Consider the following 16,024-nt stretch of genomic DNA (forward strand, 5'->3'; position numbering starts at 1 on the left):
TTGGGCTTCCAGCCCCAACCCTGCGCTGCTTCTCTCAATTAACCTGGATAGGCCTCAGACAGCCTAGCAGCCAGGTGCTCCCAGGATAGGCCTTAGGCTTCTGGCCTAGCAGGCCAGAGCCTTGTGACATGCGACCACCCAGACAACCCCCCGATCACCTGACTCCTCCCAAATAAATAGGCTCTTCCAGCAGGCCAAGGGACTAAAGAAACCCCTGCCAATTGACTGAGACAATCCATGCACTCCTAGTCTGAATTCACAATGCCCTGGTCATTCTAATGCCACAGGCAACAATGCCACCTAGTGACAGGAGAGAGAGATGCATCAAATCCAGAGTTAGGGAAAAGCCAGTGAATCCCCTATCAATCAGCCAGGCTAGTTACCACCTAGCAAGCTAAATTTGTTAGCAACCCTGCCTACTACCAGGGTGCTACACAAACAAAAAATTCAATGCAATCTCCTTTGCCCTGCACACACCTACAAAGGCAAAGGCGTGCACATGTGTATGTAATGTGTACGCACCACACATTGGAGGTATCACCACGAATGCCGGAGTGAGAGAAATAAGTGCAGCACCATAGCTCACAGTTACCTCTAAAATGATGAGCAGTAAAGGCTTTTTAAGTATTGCCTATGGAGATTTTTGGGTACTATCATTTTTTGTGATATCCCGGGCGCAAGCTATTTTAAGGCATGACATGTTTGGCACCTATTTACTCAATGAAACCCTATCTTTTATGTTTTAATAAACTATGGGGTATTATTTTGTGTGTGCTTATTTTTTACTGATAATATGCATTTGATAAACATATATTGTGCAAAATAAAAAAATGAGAACTATTATCTTTTTATTCTTCATGTTTTCTGTTTTCTGAAAATGTATAATGTTCTGGGGAGGTTTTGAATAATTTTATAGCCAAAAATTCAGATTTTTACATGAGTGCCAAAAACGAAAAAAAAAAAAAATTGCTCTAGGAGCCGAACTGGTTAATATTTAGATATCAAAACTCCTTGATATATGGATTTAGAGAAGAGCGTTTGCGTAGATTTGAGTTCTTCTTTAAGACAGAGAAGCAAACATGGCGGTCCATAGGACCCTTGCATCCCCTGCCCCTGCAGGAAGGTAGCCTAGATGTGTCCTCAGCCCTGTGGATGAAAAGGAGAGAGAAGCTGCGCTGGAATAGCTCTGTCGTCTCCTGGCAACTGTCCTGACGCAACAAAAAAGTCATTGGGAAAAAAAGGAAAAAAAAAAAAGAGAGGGACAGAGAAAATGGGGAGGCACAGCCCAGAGTGAATGCAGACAAGACACAGCAGCCAGTATGCAGAATGACCTGCAGGTTGGGAGGAGATGCAGACAGTAACATCTGTTCAGCAAGAAGACCACAAGAAACAGAAGCTAAGACTGGTTTGGTGAGTCTCCCTGTCTGACCCTTTCTAGTATGTGTTGTCTGGCCTGTTTACTCCATGCATATGTATGACAGCCATAGAGGCCAATTCATGCATTGTTATAGTAATCGTCATAGATAGTATTCACGAACAGAGCAGCCGTAATGTTCAAAGTGCACAGAGACACCAATCACCTAGCACCTCATTGTGGTCAGCTCTGTGACAGATACGGTACTATATGGTTGATATAGGTTACCAAGCTTTGGATGTCACTCTTGCTTTATAAAATAACATGTGTTGTGCTACTGTACAGGAATAGCTTCTAATATAAAGAATGTGGTCCATATATTCACTAGGTTAGCCATTATTAACCTTTTAGCTCTTTTAGACGAACCCTTACATTCGTTTTGTTTTGTTTTTTGTCTTGGGCTATTCCTGCTAAAATCAATTAATTGAGTGTCAGTGGGAAAATGCACCTTACATGGGCAGTCATTGGGAAGAAAGTCCCCCTTACGGTGGTGGGTCCAACTACCACCTCTGTGATAGCTAAAAAGATTTCTCTGCCAAGTGGAGTTGGATCTGGATATATCCAGGTACCATCAGATGGCAAGTTAAGCAGCCACAGCTCAAGGGACTTTTAGCAACCTCTGGAGCAGCTTTTTTAAAAATCTTTTCAACATGGAGGGACCCTTGAAATAACTTTCTAGTCCCAGAGAACCCCTGCTAAAAAAATACTTTATCTACAACTCATGCTACATTAGTGTGATGGTTAGAGGGAAGAATGCAACTTGTTGCCATTGGGAAGAATGACCCCCTGATAATAGCTAAGAAGATCAATGGTGTCAGTGGGAACTTATCTGAGAGACAGAACTTGCTCACCGCTCAAGGAACCTCCAGCAACATCTGGAGGAACCCTTGAGAAAACCTTCTCTGGAGGAACCCAACTCGAGAATGGCTGTACTAGGGAATTACAAAGGACTAGTGATATCACTGTTAGTCCACTAGGAACTAGTGACATCACTATCAGTTCACAAGAGGCTGGTGACATCACCATCAGGTCAAAAGAGGCTGGTGACATCACCATCAGGTCAAAAGGGCTGGTGATGTACTTATTATTTAATTAACAATGAGTAACCTTACTAATTGTTCAGCAGGGATTGATGAAATTGCTATCAGTTCACTGAAGATTGATGAAATAATTATCAATTCAATAGGGATTTGTGACAACATGGCTTGAGAAAGGACTTTATTCCCTGCTACAGGTCCAAAGGTTAGGGGGTTCTTTGTCAGTTGACTAGATATTGGAGATACCTCTATGAGTTGACAAGGGATTGGTGACATCAATACCAGTTCACTCGTGGTTGGTGACATCACTGTTGTTACACTACTTGGTAACGTCACTGTCAATTCACTATAGATTGGTGATATCAATATCAGTTCATCAGAGGTTAGCGACATCACTGTCAATTCACTATGGATTGGTAAGATCTGTATCAGTTCATTAGTAGTTGGTTACATCACTGGTGTAGCTTTAGTTGGCAACATCACTGTCAGTTCACTATGAATTGAGACATTGGTATCAGTTTACTAGTGGTTGGTGACATCACTGTCAGTTCTCTAGGGATTGGTGACATTAGTGTCACTTAACTAGTGGTTGGTAACTAATTGGTGGCATCAACATCAGTCCCTTGTGTTTAGTGACATCAGTATCAGTTTACTCGTGAATGGGGGACCTCAATTAAATTCCATTAGGGGTTGTGGAGATTAGTATCATTCCAATATGTGTTAGTGGTTTCACCGTCACTTCATTAGGGATTGGTGACATAACTATTCTCAATAACATTACTATCAATTCACTAGCGAAGTGGCTAGAGGCTTTCATCAGGAATTAGCCATTATTGGAACAACCACAAATCTCAACCTTTTGCAATAAGACAAAGATATATTAAGCAATTCTTTACAGCTGTAATAAATATAGCTGATCCAGTTCAGCCAGTCTTACAATCAGGCACCCCTGTCAGAAGGCACAGCCAGGTCTGTGACTTTCTTGCAATCCGCACTGCAGTTAAAGTGGTTATAAACCCGTTACAACCACTTTTACCTACAGGTAAGCCTAGATTAAGGCTTACCTGTAGGTACTTGAAATATCTCCCAAACCTCCACGGTTTAGGAGATATTTATAAATGAGATGAGTGCTGATGTCTACGGCACATGCGCCGTAGACAACGGTGCTGGTGCACTTTAGACTCCTTTAGAAATGGCGAGCGCGCCGTTTCTAAAGGAGATCGTGCCATGATTGGCGGCTCCTGTACGGGAATGACGTCATCACGGCTCCGGCCAATCGCAGCACCAGAGTTTGCAATACCCAGAAGGAAGATGGATGCTTCATGGAAGAGGGGACATCGGTGACATTGTAGGCTTCAGTTTCAGGTACGGTAAGTGACACATAATGGGCTACTATGCGATGCATAGTAGCCCATTATGCTTTTACTTTGCAGGGAAACAATAAGGAAGTACAACCCATCAGGGTTTACTTCCTCTTCAAGCAATTCAATCTGGTCCAGCATCTTACTCAGCCTGTGACTGGACAATGAAGTAGCTTAATCATATCTAGATTATGTGGGGGAGATTTACTAAACCTGGTGCACACAGAATCTTGTGCAGCTGTGCATAGTAACCAATCAGCTTCTAGGTTTTATTATTTATTATTATTATTATTAATTATTTTATTTTTTTAAATGTCCCCAATTATGCTTTCTTCATATATACGCTGGAGTTTAGCTGCCATACGCTAGAAATGTTGTCTTACTAAGGCATGAGGAACCTAGAAGGAAAAGGCAGTGCTTAAGGAATACTTTATGGCCTCCTGCAGGTCCAAAGGTTTGGAGAACGTTGTTTGTTCTTGCAACGATGAACCCGAAAAAGTAAGCGATCTTAAGTAGCGATATCCCCGTAAGGGCTGCTAAGTGTTATGTTCCATCTGTCACCCTGCCCAGCCCGGCATTCACCTCTCAGACATTCAGAAACATAGAACAGTCCATGCACTTTGTTTTTATGTTTTATTAAGGGATTGAACTTGGATGGGGTAAGGGAAGTATGGGATCCCCAATGGAATTGGTAGAACTTTCTTGAGGCAACTATATACAGTTCAGTATATACACTCCATTTCTCCTCCTACACATCGCTTCCTCTCTAATCTTCAGGCGCAGCTAGCACAAAGTGGTTGGGCCTGACACTGGCTCAGCCAGGCACTAGTAATCGTCCTTTGCAGTCAGGGACCATGGGCCCCTATAGTGTAGCAATAAAATACAATGTCTCTGGTGCTAGCTGTCCTACATGCGACTACTGAGCCCAGTAACCCATCTTCAGGCCCTGTCAGCCCTCCTGACTGCAGTTGCCCTTCTCCACTGCTCATGACAACACAATCCACACTGATGGTTCTGCACCCTTCACATACTGCATCCTCCCAGTCCTCTCAGGCCAGTGAATGTCATTCACCGGCCCTCCCAGCTGCGACCAGTTGTTCCTCTCCCTGAAGACTTGCCCAGCAGTGCTCTCTCCTGCTATCCTCTCCTCCTCCTCCTGTGCTTCCTGTCCAGGACACTCCTGTGGTTTGTATGAGGGTCCCGTCCGCACCCGAGCCCAGGCACCCCCCCCCCCCCCAGACTGGAGAGCTCCCTCAAGCCCCCAACAGCCTAGCACTCCATCTCCAGCTCTTCCACCCCAACAACTCCTCCCCAGCTGGGCTGACTCTGGGTATTTAAGGAGGCCTGCGCCCTGCCAATCCAGGTTGGGGATTTCCAGGGCTCCCTAAAACACCCCAGGCAGCTCCACCTCTGCTCTCCATACACTTTACAAAATTTCTGTCAGGAGGGAGTTATAAATCTGCCAACAGAAGAACAGCTATACTCAGCCAATTTCCCAAATACCTATAAGACGCTGAAATCAGACCTGAAAATTTGGGCCAAGGGCGACTTATCCTGCTTGGTAAAATTCACTCCATTAAAATGACATTCCTTCCTAGGCTGCTTTACCTATTTAGAGCTATTCCGATTAACATCAGGACAGAACACCTTCAATCTCTACAGAAGAAGGTGACGCAGTTCATTTGGGGTGGAGCAGGCTACAGGTTACCCCGTGATACACTCTTAAGACCTAAGAAGAAAGGTGGGCTAGGCTTGCCAAAACTGCTTTGGTATTTCCAAGCTGCTCGCCTCGCCCAACTGTCCACCATATACTCCAAATCAGAAAAACCTGATTGGATACAAATAGAGAGACAGGCTGCCCCTACATACACATTAGACTTCTTTCTCTGGACCCCCGCCAAGGATCATCCCCCCCCATACTCTCTCCTATCCTCTCACAATCCCTCTCCCTCTGGGACAGACTAAAAACCAAAACTTCCCTAGTCTGACTTCCACCCCCTAGCTCACATTTTCAACAACCTGGACTTCACTCCAGGGAGAGACATCAAATCCTTTAAGTGGTGGCTGGACAAGGGGTTGTATCGAATAGGACACTTCTTCACGGCCTCCGGTCCCATCACTCTAAAATTCTGCAAGCGGCGGCTTGAGATCCCACCCACGAAACACTTTAGGTTTAATCAGATTCAACATTTTCTCCATAAAATCTGGAAAGGAAAACCTAGCCCCCCGCGTTTCACCGACTATGGGTTATGGTGCGGACAGGCCACGGATCAGAGAGGCTGCATCTCTGTTATCTATCAGACACTAGCCCAGAAGGACTGCAAGGCCTCTTTCATGACGGCTTGGGAAAAAGACTTTAAAATGCATTGGGATTTGGAGACCTGGTTCTCTTCCTATTCTAGAGCTTACAAGGGGATTAAAAATGTCTCCCTAATCGAGGCCAATCTCAAAGTGATGACTAGGTGGTACCTTACCCCTGCCAAATTAGCTCATATGTTCCCTTCCGCTAATCCCCTCTGCTTCAGAGGCTGTGAAATGGTAGGCACTATGGCCCACATTTGGTGGGAATGTGTCAAAATTAGACCTTTCTGGAAAGAGGATATTTAATTTGATATATAAGGTGACGGGTCTTCAGGTCCCAAGAACCCCTGTGGTGGCCCTCATTAATGCCTCCATTCCCCAGACTCACAAATTTACTAGCACCTTTATTCACTTAATTTTGTTGGGTGCCAAGGTGACCATATCCAAGGCATGGAAACAGCCCAGAGTTTCCTTTCGGGCCTCGAAAAACAAGATCTCATGGGTCATGACCCAGGAAAAACTGACAAGCATATTGCTCGACTGTAGAGAAAGGTTGAATCCATATGGGAACCATGGGCCCAACACGTGGGCATTACACTTCGCCCAGGCCTTCCGCCCAATTAACCACTATTCGACTGTGCTTGATAATATGTCCCGTCGACTGGCTCTACCTCCTCCCTAGATATCCCCTCTCCTGCCCTGTCTCTAACCACCCTCCCCTGTCTGCCTCATGTCTCAGGCATTATCTGTTATGGCTTTTCCCCTCTCTTTCTTCTCCCTCTCTTATTTCTCTGCTGTTATTTTTATTGTTATTACAATTGTAACAAGGCCACAATACTCAGCCAGACTAATTTGGTAGCCACTTTTGTCGTTTGGTAATGTGGTCAAAGGGACCACATTCAGAGGCTCTCATACCAGGTCCCCGTACCTTCATCATTTTGGACACGCTCCAGGTTTGCAGATGAAGTGGGTATTCTTTGGGAGCTCGGGGGGGGGGGGTGTTGTCTAGCCTGGTACAGCAATCTCCCGATAGGGGTGCTAGGTTGGTACCTCCGGGTCTCTGATCCTTTTCTAAAACCTGGGCCTGGGCTCTTTGACAAGTTCCCGAGACCGTAGCAGGTTTACTTGACCATTTCGGTCTTTGGTTCGACTCGCATTCCATTCATAAGAAATGTATCGTTGGCCTAATGTATACTGTCTACATTGCCATTATTAAAGTTTTCTTTGTACTTTTTATTGCAAAAAGAATAAACTATTTGAACGTTAAATCTGCCAACAGAAATAACAACAACAAAAAGCACACGGGGCACTTCAAAATAAATTTTCACCTGTGATTCTGTCAGGAGGGGGTTATAACCTGCTGACAGAACATTAAGGGGAAAAACATTTAATATTTAAGAGGCAACAGTTCTCTTGGGAATTCCTGATGGGAGGGGCCCCTCCCCAGGCAAACAGGTTCCTATGAGATCGTTATGAATCAGACCTCACTCTCTGTGTTCCTACAATGGAAAAGGGTGCATTCATTGAGCACAACACAGGGTGGCAAGCTGGTCTGATCCTGCAGAAAGTCAAGAAGAAAGGACACATTCTGCTAACCTCAAGCAGTCTCTTCCTACCTCCCCCTTCCTCCATGATGGAGGCTAAGTGGCTCTTCGTAGACTGTCCTGCCTTCACGATGAGAACCCAGTCTTTATAAATTGCTCTTCCCAGACACCATTCACGTCAAATGTCCTCAAAACAGGGCCCAGGTCTCAGCACAATTATCCTCCCACTCTACCCAGGAGCTCTGGACAAACTCCATGGTCTCGGGAGGGACATAAGGATAGTCCAGACCCCACTCCAGAGCAACTTTGCACTGCATCTTCTGCTGGAACCTGGAAAACCTTGGCAGTTCCTTGGGCTTTCCTTTCCCTGACAGGACACACGCATCGTGGGAACTCACGCTGGGGAGTCACGCTGGGGAGTCACCAGGCTCAGACCCTTTTCCCCCGCCTTTCAGGCATGATTCTAGGACCTCTCCGGCCTTCCGGGACTTCTGTGGCTGCACACGACATAGTCTTGAGAGAGGTGGCGTGGCCAGGTCGGGGCTTTGTGTCTGAATGGATACACAGAGCTTTGACTCGGCTTGGGTGCCCCCTGTAGCAAGCTTCTGGCTGATGGGCAATCAAAGGAGGGAGAGGCTAGGAACAGCAAAGAGGGACCCGAGAAGAGGAGGATCCAGGCTGCTCTGTGCACAACCAACTGCACAAAGGAGGTAAGTATAACATGTTTTTTTTATATAAAAAAAAAAATAAGCCTTTACAATCACTTTAAGGAGGCCTGCCCCCTGCCAATCCAGGTTTGGGATTGGTCAGGACTCCCTAAAACACCCCAGGCAGCTCCACCTCTCCTCTCTTTCCAGATCTTTCCAGCAAACTCTAGAAAAAAGGGGGTGGTCTTAGAGATGCTGCCTGTGAGTCACCAGCTGCTAACCTGAGCCACTCCCAGCCCAGATCAGATCAAAACAAACAGGCCAGGCTGCCAGCCAGCCCTGCCTAAATTTAAATATCCTACAAACTATTATATCTAGCACCTACTTACCTAGAGGGTGCTACACTTATGTATAATTGAATAAGTACTGTTTTGCCTGGAGTTCCCCATTAAATATTGCATGCAGTGCAGAAAAAATATTTTATCATCCATCCTATCTGATAACAGCTCTCTATTACAGCACCACGAGCATCCATGTCCACCACCTGATCCTTTCATTTGGTTGGTATGAATGAGTGCAGATTGGTAGAACTCTCCTTGGGATGGTGCTCCTTGGAGGTTATGACCTCTATCGCACTTTCTGACTACTTGAACCAGTTTAGCTTTAGTACGTTAATTTTTTGATGATTTACAGTATGTTACTAGTTCTGTCCGCTGTGACTTTGTGCTTTTGCCAGCTGTGTGGATCTGAAGATCCTTTAAGAAAAGCCATCTATGAAGGTATGCTGCACCTGTTTTGCTTTGAAAGCCCATTATAAGGCTAATTATAACCTAACACAGTAATATTGTGGCACGCATTCAGTTTGGCTTCCTGTGTGCTTCTGGCTTGGATCAATAAAACACGTTTAGGTCTCCACTAACATGAAAGAGCCCGGCTTACTTAGAAGGCAAATACAGTAAATCCTCCATTGTGTGCTCTGTATACAGAGGTGTAATAGAGAACGTTCCTGGTGCTGAGTCAGCGCTCAGACATTACTCACAGACAGACATCAAAAGTCTAGAACTCTACATATATATATATATATATATTTATTTATTAATTTATTTAATATGTGCATATAAAATATATATATATATATATATATATATATATATATATATACAGTATGTGTGTGGGTATTTGTATATTATCACCTGGTGAATTTAGAGTTGCACTACACTCAAGTCCAGATACAAGTTTATTATTGATAAAATATTTATAGAGCAAACACCTTTTGGGAGCTGTAACTCTGCTCACTTCAACAGAGGTAAAATGCAACATAAAAATTTAAAATACATAAAAATAACTATTTTAAATAAAATAGTTCAAAATAAAAGGATTCTACATTGTTAATAACATTGGTTAAAAAAAAATGAAGATTGTAGTAAAATGGCAATCATCTTACTTACTAATGATATTAGCAATATTGTCAATATTAATATAATAATAATAATTTATATAATATAGTGTTATCATAATAAATAAATAAATATATATATATATACAGTGGTGTGAAAAAGTGTTTGCCCCCTTCCTCATTTCCTGTTCCTTTGCATGTTTGTCACACTTAAGTGTTTCGGAACATCAAACCAATTTAAACAATAGTCAAGGACAACACAAGTAAACACAAAATGCAATTTGTAAATGAAGGTGTTTATTATTAAAGGTGAAAAAAAATCCAAACCATCATGGCCCTGTGTGAAAAAGTGATTGCCCCCTAAACCTAATTACTGGTTGGGCCACCCTTAGCAGCAACAACTGCAACCAAGCGTTTGCGATAACGTGCAATGAGGCTTTTACAGCGTCCTGGAGGAATTTTGGCCCACTCATCTTTGCAGAATTGTCCTAATTCAGTTACATTAGAGGGTTTTCGAGCATGAACGGCCTTTTTAAGGTCATACCACAACATCTCAATAGGATTCAGGTCAGGACTTTGGCTAGGCCACTCCAAAGTCTTCATTTTGTTTTTCTTCAGCCATTCGGTGGTGGACTTGCTGGTGTGTTTAGGATCATTGTCCTGCTGCAGAACCCAAGTTCGTTTCAGCTTGAGTACACGAACAGATGGTCGGACATTCTCCTTCAGGATCTCTTGGTAGACAGCAGAATTCATAGTTTCTTTTATCACGGCAAGTCTTCCAGGTCCTGAAGCAGCAAAACAGCCCCAGACCATCACACTACCACCACCATATTTTACTGTTGGTATAATGTTCTTTTTATGAAATGCAGTGTTCCTTCTACGCCAGATATACTTGGACACACACCTTCCAAAGAGTTCCACTTTTTTCTCATCGGTCCACAGAATGTTGTCCCAAAAGTCTTGGGGATCATCAAGATGTGTTGTGGAGAAATTGAGACGAGCTTTGATGTTCTTTTTGCTCAGCAGTGGTTTTCTCCTTGGAACTCTGCCATGCAGGCCATTTTTGCCCAGTCTTTTCCTGATGGTGGAGGCATGAACGCTGACCTTAACTGAGGCAAGTGAGGCCTGCAGTTCCTTGGACGTTGTTGTGGGGTCTTTTGTGACCTCTTGGATGAGTCGTCGCTGCGCTCTTGGGGTCATTTTGGGCGGCCGGCCACTCCTGGGAAGGTTCACCACTGTTCCATGTCTTCGCCATTTGTGGATAATGGCTCTCACTGTGGTTCGCTGGATTCCCAAAGCTTTGGAAATGGCTTTATAACCCTTTCCAGACTGATAGATCTCAATTACTTTCTTTCTCAATTGTTCCTGAATTTCTTTGGGTCTCGGCATGATGTGTAGCTTTTAAGGATCTTCTGGTGGACCTTACTGTGTCAAGCAGCTCCTATTTAAGTGATGTCTTGATTGTGAACAGGTGTGGCAATAATCAGGCCTGGGTGTGGCTAGAGAAATTGAACTCAGGTGTGGACAACCACAGTTATAGTATGTTTTAACAAGGGGGGCAATCACTTTTTTCACACAGGGCCATGATGGTTTGGATTTTTTTTTCACCTTTAATAATAAACACCTTCATTTACAAATTGCATTTTGTGTTTACTTGTGTTGTCCTTGACTATTGTTTAAATTGGTTTGATGTTCCGAAACACTTAAGTGTGACAAACATGCAACGGAACAGGAAATGAGGAAGGGGGCAAACACTTTTTCACACCACTGTATATATATATAAAATGAATAATGCAAATAAAAAAAGAATAATATTAATAATAATAATGATACAATATTATTGCCAGCGGTTTAGACATTAATGGCTGTGTGTTGAGTAATTTTGAGGGGACAGCAAATTTACACTGTTATACAAGCTGTACACTCTACTTTACATTGTAGCAAAGTGTCATTTCCTCAGTGTTGTCACATGAAAAGATAGAATAAAATATTTACAAAAATGTGAGGGGTGTACTCACTTTTGTGAGATACCGTATACTGGATTTTTTTTTACACTAATAATGGTGGTGATCAGTATATATAGTAGGACTGTGATAATGCAGCGGTCAATTTGACACTAACTGACACTGCGGTGGTACTGACTAATTGACACTAATGTCACCAGTGACACTAATACAGTGATCAATGCTAATACTATACACTGACACTTTACTAATGGCACTGGCTGGGAAGGGTTTAATATCTAGGGGCAAGTAAAGGGTTAACTGTGTGCCTAACAATCTGTAATGTGCGCTGCTTTTGCTAATCGATCTGGCTGATTTTTCTCCCTGCAAATACAGCCACATCACTGCTCCATGTACAGAATCCTGTGTTGTTGGTAAACACGGGGCTCTGTACTGTGATTCGTTAGGCCAATCATTGACTGGGAACAGCTGTCTGAATTGTGCTATACTGAATCACATCACAAATGGGGCGAGGTTGCACGTGCCCCCTACCTGGAAATTCTGGATCACGCACGCGATCCAGCGTAGAGCGGCCGTCCCGTTGCTGTATATGTTTTTGGGACGGTTCACAAGTGGTGAAACAGCAGACTTTGATGCTTCGATATTTTGGGGTATATGTATATCTAGGGCTGCTCTTATTATGTAAAAATAGTTTTAAAATAAATTAGAGGAAAATAAAATTTTTACAAATTTTTCAATATTTCTCTCTAATTAACACATAGAAAATAAGAAAAAATATATAGCCAAATCTGCTATCAAATTAAAGCTCTACCTGTCCCAAGAAAAATTATGTTTTATATGTTAGGGTAGACTACAAAAATAAAGTGTCAAACTGAGACCTCGCCAGAAAAAAACCAGGGGGACTGAAATGTGTTATGATGGGGCAGTGGGTGCATGCGCCCCCCTACCTGGAAATTCTGAATCACGTACATGTACCTGATCTAGCACAGAGCGGCTGTCCCATCGTTGTATATGTGCATGGGATAGTCTGCAAGTGGCAAACAGCAGACTTTGAGGCTTCCATATTTTTGGGGTATATGTATATCGGGGGCTGCTCTTATTATGTAAAAATTAGGGTTTAGCGATTAATTCCCTGATTAACCGTACATTTTTTTGATCAATCAAAATTCTTTTTATCGGTAGGTTGCCTGCCCTGGGGCTGATTGGGCCAAGCTGTGGCTGCAGTGCAGCGCTCTGCTCCCTCCTCCTCCTCCACTATACGTCATACACAGTCTGCGGGCATCTCCCGCTGTGTGTCTCCGGGCTGAGTGTGAAAACTTTGGCCGCGCTGTGAGAAAAGTCCCACCCTCCTCCTAGATAAGCACGTGTGATAGACGCAGTTTTCTGTCTATCACACAAGCTGATCTAGGAGGAGGGCAGGACTTTTCTCACAGCGCAGCCAAAGTTTTGACACTCAGCTCCGAGATGCACAGTGGAAGATGCCCGCAGACTATGTAATCCAGGCACAGGCACTGACTACAGTGAGGCTGCGATTATGGGCACGGTGAGACTGCATTATGGGCACGGCGAGACTGCCATTATAGGCACTGCGAGGCTGCAATTATGGGCAAGGTGAGACAACATTAAGGGCACGGTGGGGCTGCAATTATGGGCACGGTGAGGCTGAGATTATGGGCACGGTGAGGCTGCATTATAGACACGGCGAGGCTGCGATTATGGGCACGTGAGGCTGAAATTATGTGCACGGTAAGACAGCATTATGGGCACGGTGAGGCTGCGATTATGGGCACGGTGAGGCTGCGATTATGGGGATGGTGAGGCTGCGATTATGGGGATGGTGAGGCTGCGATTATGGGGATGGTGAGGCTGCGATTATGGGGATGGTGAGGCTGCGATTATGGGCACGGTGAGGCTGAGTTTATGACGTGTAACGTCCTAGCCATGCCTCGCTATGTCCAGCTTCAGCCGTTGCCATAACAACAGTGCTAAATCAGCTAAAAGTAGTTGGATCTGTATGTGCGTTATAATTAATCGAAATTAGTCAATTGCTGGTTGGGACCCCCGCGAGTCTGGTTGCGGGTCGTGCGAACTCGATTGCCGCTGGCATACCCGCAATCGTCTCACGGGGCGGCTGAATGAGGAAATGCCGTTGTAAACAGCATCTCCCCATTCTGCCTAGCAACTAGTGACGCTGATCTCTGCTCCATGTGATTGGAGCAGAGATCAGTGTTCACTAAATTAAAGCCCAGCCCCCAACAGTTAGTAACACACCACTAGGAACACTTAACCCCTACACTGCCACCCACTGGTTAACCCCTTCACTGCCAGTGTCATTTACACAGGAATCACTGCATTTATATAGCAGTGATTGCTGTATAAATGACAATGGTCCCAAAAATGTGTCAAAAATGTCCGATGTGTCCGCCATAATGTCGCATTCACACTAAAAATCGCTGATCGCCGCCATTACTAGTAAAAAAAAATTATTAATAAAAATGCCATAAAACTATCTCCTATTTTGTAAACGCTATAACTTTTGCGCAAACCAATCAATAATCGCTTATTGCGATTTTTTTTTTACCAAAAATATGTAGAAGAATACGTATCGGCCTAAAATGAGGGGAAACATTTTTTTTATATATTTTTGGGGGATATTTATTAGAACAAAAAGTAAAAAATAATGCGTTTTTTTTTCAAAATTGTCGCTCTATTTTTGTTTATAGCGCAAAAAATAAAAACCGCAGGGGTGATCAAATACCACCAAAAGAAAGCTCTATTTGTGGGGAGAAAAGGACGTCAATTTTGTTTGGGAGCCACGTCGCATGACCGTGCAATTGTCAGTTAAAACGACGCAGTGCCGAATCGCAAAAAGTGGTCTGGTCTTTGACCAGTAAAATGGTCCGGGGCTGAAGTGGTTAAAACCTAGAAAATAAGAAAATATATGTAGCCAAATCTACTATGAAATCAAAGCTCTGTCTGTCCCAAGAAAAATTATGTTTTATATGTTAGGGTAGACTACAAAAATAAAGTGTGAAACTGAGACATCGCCAGAAAAACAAACAAACAGGGGGACTGAAATGTATTATGATGGGGTGATGGGTGCACGCGCCCCCCCCTACCTGGAAATTCTGGATCACGTTGTGCATGGGATAGTCTGCAAGGGGTGAAACAGCAGACTTCGACGCTTTCATATTTTGGGGTATATGTATACCTGGGGCTGCTCTTATTATGTAAAAATGTATTTAAAAAAATGAAAGGAAAATAAAATTTTTACATATTTTTCCCTATTTATTTCTAATTAAAACCTAGAAAATACAAATATATGTAGCCACATCTGCTATCAAATTAAAGCTCTACCTGTCCCAAGAAAAATTATGTTTGATACATTAGGGTAGACTACAAAAATAAAGTGTCAAACTGACACATTGGCAAAAAAAATTTTTTTATGAATAACAGCGGGACTGAAATGTGTTATAGGGAAAAATAGCTGGGCACTCAAGTGGATAATAACTCACAATGTGTGTTTACTGATAATACATTATGTTTTACTACTAAATAATTCATCTTCGTTTCTGGCGTCATAGCTCCACAATCTTTTTTTTAGGAATTATATGATGGGGCTGTGACAAGGGTGTGAATTTAGCTGAGACATGTCTCTTCCCTATCTCAGATACATAACAGGTATGTGATACATGGGGCTGCCAAGGTTTGGTATGTGTTTGGGTTAACCTTATTCTAAAATAAAAAGTCACTCAATACAGCTCTCTGATCTCTGGCTTCTTTCTGTTTTTATCAGCCATTGCTGTCTATCCCAATGTAAGCCTGATTTGAAATTCCAGTTGGTGTGCATTGGATGGGAAACAGTTCATAGTGATAGTTTGTAATAATGGATGTACATGAGAGATTGCTGATCTTGTATGCAGATTTTGATTGCAAGCTGTACCTTTGCTGGCTACTGGACAGGGCCTGTCTAGTTGAAGATGATAGACCCCCCCTGTTTTCACACATCAAAATATGAAAAAAAAGAAAAGAAAAAGCTGGCTGGTGATAGGTAGCTTAGCGAACCTATGCCCAGACTATGCACTTGCTTACTGGGCACTTAAACCCTCCTCCTGCCCAGACCAATTTTCAGCTGTCGCACTTTGAATGACAATTTCTTGGGCATGCTACTCTGTACTCAAAGTACATTTTTATCAATTTTTTCACACAAATAGAGTTTTATTTTGGTGGTATTTAATCACAGCTGGGGTTTTTATTTTTTGCTAGACAAACAAAAAAAATGGAAAATTTGGGGGGGAAAAAAAATCACGTTTCGTAGCTTGTTATAAAATTTTGAAAACTGGCAATTTTTCTCCTTCAT

The 16,024-nt window shown here is 43.1% G+C and overlaps 1 protein-coding gene across 1 annotated transcript in view; it reads left to right on the forward strand.

The window, feature by feature from the left end:
* Window positions 1-1,156: 1,156 nt before the first annotated feature.
* The window catches only part of FAM167A (family with sequence similarity 167 member A), a 93,513-nt gene continuing 78,645 nt past the window's right edge, over window positions 1,157-16,024 (forward strand). The window contains exon 1 of the mRNA XM_077489038.1: window positions 1,157-1,410. The gene's annotated coding sequence lies outside the window, so the exon portion shown is untranslated. The remainder of the gene's footprint in view (window positions 1,411-16,024) is intronic.

This window comes from Lithobates pipiens, unplaced genomic scaffold (assembly GCF_037356315.1).
Source record: "Lithobates pipiens isolate NorthernLeopardFrog02 unplaced genomic scaffold, aLitPip1_a1.2 Scaffold_18, whole genome shotgun sequence".
NCBI classification, from domain to species: domain Eukaryota; kingdom Metazoa; phylum Chordata; class Amphibia; order Anura; family Ranidae; genus Lithobates; species Lithobates pipiens.